Source organism: Neovison vison, chromosome 5 (assembly GCF_020171115.1).
Source record: "Neovison vison isolate M4711 chromosome 5, ASM_NN_V1, whole genome shotgun sequence".
Classification (NCBI taxonomy): Eukaryota; Metazoa; Chordata; class Mammalia; order Carnivora; family Mustelidae; genus Neogale; species Neogale vison.
Genome location: NC_058095.1, coordinates 129,325,639 through 129,335,170, shown reverse-complemented (window position 1 = coordinate 129,335,170; position 9,532 = coordinate 129,325,639). Strand labels below are relative to the sequence as shown.

The window sequence follows — 9,532 nt, the reverse complement described above, 5'->3', positions numbered from 1 at the left end:
TGGGCCTCCCCCTTTGACTCAGGTCATGATCCTGGAGTCCTTGCATCGAGTCCCACATGGGACTCCTTGCTCAGCCAGGATCCTAGTTCTCCATCTGCCTGCTGCTCCCCCTGCTTTGTGCACTTTCTCTCTGTCAAATATATAAATAAAATCTTAAAACAACAACAACAAAATGCTCTTTCCCTTTTGTCTTAAAAAAAAAAAAAGAATACATCAGTCTTAAAAACTCACCTTAAAAAACTCATTTTAATTTAATCACCCCCTTAAAGACCTTATCTTGAATGGAAGTGGTGTTTCTTCTTTTCTGCTCTAGGTTTGAGTGGCTGGTTTCAAGATGGGCAAGTTCATGAAACCCAGGAATTTGGTGCCGGTCCTGGGCTGATGCTATTCTGGACACAAAGCAGTCATTGTGAAGAACATTGATGATGGCACTTCAGACATGTCCACACATGCTGTGCTCTGGTGGCTGGAACTGACTGCTATCCCTGCAAAGTGACAGCTGCCGTGGATGAAAAGATATTTGCCAAGAGGTCAAAGATCAAATCTTTTGTGAAAGTTTACAACTACAATCACTTCATGCCCACAAATGTACTCTGTGGATATCCCTTTGGACAAAAGTGTTGTCAACAAGGATATCTTCAGAGACATAGCTCTTAAATGTAAGGCCTGATGAGAGGCCAGAGTCAAGTTGGAGGAGAAGTATAAGACTGACAAGAACAAATGGTTCTTCTAGAATCTGTGGTTTTTTATCTGTTTTGTTTCAGTTATTAAAAATACCCCCCCACACACACACAAAAAGAAAGAAAGACCTTATCTCCAAATATGATTACATTTTAAGGCATCAGAGGTTAAGACTTCAATATGTAAACTTTGGGAGGGCACAATCAACCCATAACACTAAATCTGGATAAAACTTAGTTAACCCCATGCAAGAATTTGTGAAATGAAAAATATTGGAGAAATGCATTTTTTTTCTCTTCCAATGTAGAAGTTAAGTTTTAGTGAATGCCCAAGCTCACAAGAGGGCAATTACTCTCTCCTGTCCTTTGATAATTAACAACATGGACACATTTAAGTTTGCAACATTCCTTCCTTCTTGCCTGCCTGCCTGTCTGCCTTCCTTCCTACTTCCTCCTCCTTCCTTCCCTCCCTCCCTCTCCTTCAGTCCCTCACTCTCTCTTTCTCTCTTTCTTTCATCTTTGTCTCTGTTTCTATCTCTGCCTCTCTAAGTATGGGCTTCCTGAACAACGTCAGTGAACCAGGTCTTTGTTAGATGCTAAGAATAAAAATGTGAAGTAATGAAATGCATCCACAGCCTTCATGGAGCTTACACACTAGGAGCTGTGTTAGATATTGTGAATTATACAAATAAAATACATTATTAAAACACTACCAAATGCTAATAAGGAAGTACAGCTCCCAGGAAAATGCCAAAGTGGATGTTCTTACCTAGTTGAAGTCCCAAGGAAATTATACTTGGAGAAGTTGTGATCTGAAGGATAAATACAAAGAAATGCCATTTACAAAATTTCTGATATATAATGTTCGGAGAACTGAATAAAGAATAGCTGGAGTTAAGAGTGGTATATATGGGTCAATAAATCCATGGTTGAATAAACAGCTTAAAATATAATTAGGAAGCATAATTTCAGCATTCTTTATTTTGTGAAATAAGATATTTTATCAATATCATTGCTGCAATCAAAAGGATTTTGTAGTATTCCATTTCCATGTCTATGATTTTAGCTGGATGAGCAATGAAAATTTTATCAAAATAATCTGAAGCAAAGGTTTCTATCCATAAAGCACTATATATATATAAAGCATAATAGAAATGTGAAGCTAATTTAAATAAAACATAAGAAGAAAATATCACAGCTGATTAAATTTGGTCACTTTTCAGATGATACTTATAGAATTATATATACATATTCTCTAACTTCCCAGCATATTAAAATCTGTAATATTAAAATATATTCTTTTGGGGGCACCTGCGTGGCTCAGTGGGTTAAAGCCTCTGCCTTCAGCTCAGGTCATGATCCCAGGGTCCTGGGATTGAGCCCTGCATCGGGCTTTCTGCCCAGTGGGGAGGCTGCTTCCCCCTCTCTCTCTGCCTGCCTCTCTGCCTATTTGTGATCTCTGTCTGTCAAATAAATGAATAAAATCTTTAAAAATATATATATATATATATATATATATTCTTTTAAAGACTTACTTGGAAATAAGAGTAGATGTTATTAAGTATCATTTTAAGGCCCAAGGAAAGGCTACACATGAAATCTCAACAATTTTAGATCTTCATTGTAAACTTACCTGAAGCCTATACCTGCTGCTTGTCAATGTTTGTTCAGGAATTTCTTTCTAGCTACTGTGGAGGATTTTCCATTATTAAAACTGGAATAAAGATAAATAAACATTGCTTAGTAAGGTGCTTCCAACCTAAATTCCATTAAAAATGGAATACAATGTGGTGTGCATTATTGAATGGCTTCTTTTAGTACAAAAACTAGAAGGAAGAAGATGAAGTAGCTGGATTATGATTCATTTATCTGCAGTTGTGTGATCAGGCACACACAGGGGAAAGAAAATACAAGTGGTCCAATCTAATGTCATTGGAAGCAGGATAACTAGACCTCAAGGTAAATAGTATTTGCGAGGGAAGAGTCTTTATCTTTGAGATGCTCTTAGTAGTATGTTATTAGTTTATGATTGTTTTGTGTAAATACACCTGCAATCTATGGATTGTGGTGCCTAACTCCACAATAAATGTCAGGTAAGTACTCAACTCTCTGTGTTAAAGAGATGGAGATGTTTCATGACATGAATGCTCCCTGCTGGGTGAGGTGGTGTGAGGTGTGTGAGGTGGAAATTCATTCACTTATTGTTCTTTACCAGGGAACGTGTGTCCAGTGTAGAAAGAAAGAGGCCATCTAAGATGTGCCAGACATCTCTACTTTACCTGTGTCTACTTACTGGTTGAAACTGAAATTATTACTAAAATTTAATTTGGGTAATATTCCTGATTCCTATAGGTATGATATGACAAACCTGTCTTTTACCTACTTTTAGCTCAACACACACACACATACACACACACGTAAAGTTGCAATTTCATATCCTTTTGGTCTAAATGGATATGAAACTTTCAATTTGCCTTTGAATTTTTTTTATATTTAATGAAAACTTGACTGAAGTTCATTTTACATATATAAATTGATGAGATTTTAAATGCACAGTTTGAAAAACTCTGACAAATGTGCACAAATTTAGAGCAAAATATACAAAAGTTCTGTTACCACAGAAAGTTCCCTTCTTCCTTTTTTGAGGGAAAGACTACCCTTTCCTCAGCCAATGGCAATTGCTGTTCTAACATTAACCACCATGCATTAGTTTTGACTCTTCTTACACAAAGAAATGCTGGATTTTGTTATGACAGATAAATTACCAGAGGATTATCTTGATCTTGTGGTAGGCCTGGCTTTTGGTTTTGTAAAGGAGCTTTGTAGGTAGCTATCCTTTGTCCCACAGAAAAACCTTTAGTCCAGAGCTTACCTGAAGATAAGCCATTTGGAATTCTTCATATTAGAGAGATCATATGATAATTACCTTTCTCTGACTGACTTATTTCACTCAGCATAATACCCTCTAGTTCCATGAACATCATTGCAAGATTTCATTTCTTTTGATGGCTGCATGGCATTTGTGTGTGTGTGTGTGTGTGTGTGTGTAATTTGAGAGGCAGGGCAGGGGGCTGAGGAGGGTAGGGAAGGAAAAATGAAACAAGATGGGACCAGGTGGGAGACAAGCCATAAAAGACTCTAAATCTCATGAAACAAACTGAGTGTTGCTGGGGGTGGAAGGGTGGGGATAGGGTGGCTGGGTTATAGACATTGGGAAGGGTATGTGCTACAGTGTTTCCAGAAAACAATGTCGGACCAATACAACAAAAAGATTCCTAGAGTTGGAGGAATCTTTGTGATAAGAAATAATCGGTCCTAACAGAGATATATTACCTTAGTTCTAATTTTAAATGGGCATTTTGGGTATTCATAGAGAATTATATGTAGTTCTCACTAAGATTAAAAAGTGAAGACATCTTGCTATTGACCACACTCCTATAGACATATAGGTCTGTCAGCAAGTACCAGTTGAACTACTGTTTTGGTTTTTCCACACTGATGATTAATATATTTTTTCTGCTTTTAACATTCTATAATAAATAAATTCTATAAAAAATAAATAATAAAATAAGTTCCTAATTATAAATTTAAAAAACATAAACAACACAGATCCTCACAGTATATTCTGAATCCATTAGAGTTTCTGACAATTTCATGAGATCGTTTATATCTATAGAGCAGTTTGGTGAACACTGAGCTTAAAATAATAGGTCCCATTATAACCAGATATACAATAATGAAAGAAAAATAAAATTTCATTTGTTTTAATTTCATATTAGGGTAAGATTTAGAGTATTGCATTTCAGAAATGTAAGTAAGTGTATCATAAAATAGGAATTTTGATTAAGTAATTGGTAATAGTTCATAATCAACATCAGTAAATGTGTATCACACATTTATATTATGTGAATACCTTATTCCTGCTTTGATATATACAATTATAAAATGCTGTATTTCTTAAGGAGTTCAAGAAGATTTAGTGAAATGTTAGCTAATGATTGTGTGTTCATTGTGAAATGACCATGCTGAATGTTTTCGTGAGAACGGTAGCAATCAAAAAGATGCTAGTGGCTAACAGACACATGAAAAGATGTTCATCATCTTTAGCCATCAGGGAATTTCAAATCAAAACCACATTGATATACCACCTTACACCAATTAGAAGGGCAAAAATTGACAAGGCCAGAAACAACAAACATTGGAGAGGTTGTGGAGGAAGGGGAAACCTCTTGCACTGTTGGTGATAATGCAAATCAGTACAGCCACTTTGGAAAACAGGGTGGAGGTTCCTCAAAAAAACTTATGACCCAGCAATTGCACTACTAGGTATTTACCCCAAATATACAGATGTAGTGAAAAGAAGGGCCACGTGTACCCTGATGTTCATAGCAGCAATATCCACAATAACCAAATTGTGGAAAGAACCACAATGCCCTTCAACAGACAAATGGATAAAGAAGATGTGGTTCATATACACAATGGAATATTACTCAGTGATCAGAAAGGATGAATACTCAATTTTTGCATCAACATGGATGGTACTGGAGGAGATTATGCTGAGTGAAATAAATCAAGCAGAGGAAGTCGATTATCGTATGGCTTCACTTATTTGTGGAACATAAGGAATATTATGGAGGACATTAGGAGAAGGAAGGGGAAAACGAAGGGGGGAAATTGAAGGGGGAGATGAACCATAAGAGACTATGGACTGGGAAGTATTCTTATGGGGAGGGGGGATGGGTTATCCGGTGATGGGTATTAAGGAGGGCACATATTACATGGAGCACTACATCAAAAACTGATGATGTACTTACTGTATGATGACTAACATAACATAATAAAAAAAAAGATGCCAGTGGAATTCAACATGGACATTTCATATGTACACACACACACACACACACACACACACAGGTATACATGTGTACACAGATATCCATACACATACACTTCTTTATTGTCAGTCTTGCTAGATGTTTTTCGATTTTTTTGTTGATTTTGTTTTTGAGGAAACAGGTACGTTTCATTGATTTTTGTCTGTCTTTTCTTATTTTCAATTTAAATGTGATTTTTTTTTCTTTCTTGTCATTATTTGCTACTTTTTGCTGGATTTGGATTTATTTTGCAGTTGTTTTTCTAATTTCTTGAGAAGAGAGCTTAAATTATTGATCTAAAAATTTTCCTCTTTTCTATGGTAAACAATGTTAGTATATACTTTTATCTCAACACTGCTTTAGCATGGCTGTACAAATTTAATATGTTGTATTTTCATTTCATTTAATAATATATATTTTTGCTTTAAAACATAACCTATGTACACATTATTAAACTATTAAATACATAGATAAAATCGCATATCCTTCCCTAAGTTTTTTTTTTTTTTTCATTTTAAACCATACTTTTATGAAGATATAATTTCTCTCATGTCCTAAAAAAGTACCTTGTACACGGGACACCTGGGTGGCTCAGTGGGTTAGGACTCTACCTCAACTCAGGGTCTCAGGGTCGTGGGATTGAGCCCTGCATTGGGCTCTCTGCTCAGCAGGGAGTCTGCTTCCCCCTCTCTCTCTCTGCCTGCCTCCCTGCCTACTTGTGATGTCTCTCTGTCAAATAAATAAAAAACTCTTTAAAAAATTTTTTTAAAAATTTTAAAAATTACCTTGTACAACTCTCAGTGATAGCACTTACCCAATTTAAATGTATTAAAATTACATTTTAATGTAATTTACCTAAATCTTAGATCCAGAAAGCAAACAGCATGCTCTTAATCTTTGTAATACCATAACTATGCAAAATTCCTCATGTATAGTAGAATATTGACAAGTCTAATTCATCAAGGTTATTAGAATATGAGTCATTTCTGTTTGTGTGACTTTGGAAAAGTTACTTAATTCTTCTGAATTGAGTTTCTTCATTTATATATCAATTATGTTAAAATTATAAATGTTTTTAAAATTTTTTTAAGTTCTTACTCAAATTCCAGTTAGTTAACATACAGTGTAATATTAACTTCAGGTGTACAATATAGTGATTCAGCACTTCTGTACAACATCCAGTGCTCATCAGAAGTGCACTCCTTAACCCCCCATCACCTATTTAATACCCCACCCACTCACTTCCCCTCTGGTAACTACCAGCTTGTTCTCTATAGTTGAGTCATTTTCTTTTTTAACTTTTGAATGTTCAGCTTTTGCCAAGCTAGTGTATGAAACACAGTTGTATCATGAAAAACACAATGGCGGAGCTTATTTAAGAAGCTTACCTGAGAATAGTTTATATATAAACTTGACACCATGTGTGAATGTGAATATTCATCTTTGTATGTGCTTCATGACACCGTATTGTGTGTAACTATTTTTTTTAGGTTATTTCCATTAAAATATACAGATCTTCCTCCACTTACAATGAGGTCACATCCCAAAAAACCCTTTGCAAACTGAAAATATCATAAGTTAAATGCATTTAATACATTATGACTTACTGAACACCATAATTTAGCCTGGCCCCCCTTAAATGTGCTCAGAATACTTACTCTAGCCTACGGTTAGTTGGGCAAAATAATCTAACAGAAACCCTATTTTATAATAAAATGTTTAATATCTCGTGTAATTTATTGAAGACTATATTGAGAGGGAAAAATAGAAAAGTGGCATGGATGCAGAGCGGTTTTAAGTGTATGGTGGTTCACCCTTGTGACTGACGGGGAGCAGGAGCTGACGGCCATTGCCCAGCATCACCTGAGTGTATCCTATTGCATATGGCTTGCCTAGGAAAAGATCACAATTCAAAACTCGAAGTTCTGTTTCTACTGAATGTGCATGGCTTTTGCACCATCATAAAGTCAAAAAATATTAAGCCAAACCACTATAAGTCAGGGACTGTCTGTATAAGCAGAATTCTGTGACAAAAACCATTTTGTGAATAATCAAGAGACAGAGTAGTTACTGTTAAGATACGGAAAGAAGAATTTCACCCCCATTGCAGGAATCAAATACATTGAAGGACTGAAGAAAACAAAGAAAATGCAGTAAATAATTTAATTAACATTTTATTTATCTTCCGCCTTCTGCTATCTAAATGTAAGGTGGTAAATATTAATGAACATGAAGCATCATATATGATTGTTTAAGGACATAGTTTTCAGTTTTATTTATTAACATAGGGTCCAGAAATGGCCATTTTGGAGCATAGTAATTATAAAATGAATGAGAAATTTCAAAATAAAAGATATAAGATATTTATGCTAAATTTTATGATGGACAAACTGTAGAATGGGTCAGCTAATAAGAAAAAATATATGCTAAAAACCTGATTTGCTAAAGTTTTAACAATTAATATGGAAATTTTGAAAAATAAAAAAAATAAGAAAATACTGATTTTATATCATATAAAACTAATTTCAGTGTTTTTGGAAATGGTTTCCATGAGGCAACTAAGAGAAATATTTTTAAAATTAAGTTTTGTTGTTGTTTTTTTTTTTTTATTTTAGTGTAGTTGAATTATCAGATTATTTTTCTTCAAAGTTGTTTTATTTTTAAAATGGAGAAACAGGGAACATCCAGACGGCTCAGTCGGTTGAGTGTCCAACTCTTGATTTCAGCTCAGGTCATGTTCTCAGAGTCCTGAGATTGAGCCCTACATCAGGCTCCACATTCAGTGGGGAGTCTCCTTGTCATCCGCTTGCACTATCCCTCCTCCTGATTATGCTGTCTCTCTCTCTCTGTCTAAAATAAGTAAATAAATCTTTAAAAAAACAAATAAAATGGGGAAACAGAATAAAATACAGGAGAAAGTGGAAATGAAAACAAAATAGATGAGAAAACATGGAAAATTGGCAATTTTAGAAGAGGAACACAGATTACAAGTAACAAAGCAACATGACATCAAAACAAGACTTTTATATTGTGATAACTATTGACATTTTGTGCCGTACAAAAATGTTTGTTTTGCTTGGTACTATTATTTGTATGTGCCAATATTAATTATGAATATTTTTTAAAAAGTTGATGAGCGGGACGCCTGGGTGGCTCAGTGGTTTAAGCCTCTGCCTTCAGCTTGGGTCGTGGTCTCAGGGTCCTGGGATCGAGCCTCACATCGGGCTCTTTGCTTGGCGGGGAGCCTGCTTCCCCCTCTGTCTCTGGCTGCCTTCTGCCTACTTGTGATCTCTCTCTGTCTATCAAATAAATAAATAATTTTTTTTTAAAAGTTGATGAGCAATAGCTAAAGTCCTTTATTCATTCTTACTGTACACTACATAGGGTGGTGTCTTGGAACTGGCCCTTACTGCTTTGCAAAAACTGACTATTTCAAGTTCACAAATCCTGGGGAACCTGGGTGGCTCAGTCATTGGGCATCTGCCATGGGCTCGGTCATGGTCCTGGGGTCCTGGGATAGAGCACTGCATCGGGCAGGAAACCTGTTTCTCCCACACCCACTCCCCCTGTTTTATTCCCTCTCTTGCTGTGTCTTTCTGTCAACTAAATAAATACAATCTTTAAAAAAAAAAGAGAAAATTTCATAAATCTTGTGAGTCTGTGGACATCACACTGGTAGTTTGAGATCAGCAGTGGTGATTGGCTTGATAACTGGCAAATGCTAAAAATTGTTTTGTTTCCTTTCCTAAGATCATTTTGTTATTCACTATTATTTACTAGCCTGCAGCTGATTATATCTAATTTAAAGTAATTTCCCTCACACAAACACCATCTACATTTGTGTATATGCATGTAGATATGCAAGTGCATATGCATATACACACATCTACTAAATATATAAATATATAAATTATATATATATTTCAAGGCAAATTTCCATAAAAATAATGATGTTAATATCAATTTTATATATATATA

The 9,532-nt window shown here is 35.3% G+C and overlaps 1 pseudogene; it reads left to right on the top strand.

The window, feature by feature from the left end:
• The first annotated feature begins 334 nt into the window (after window positions 1-334).
• Window positions 335-733, top strand: LOC122907877 (annotated as a pseudogene).
• Window positions 734-9,532: the final 8,799 nt, after the last annotated feature.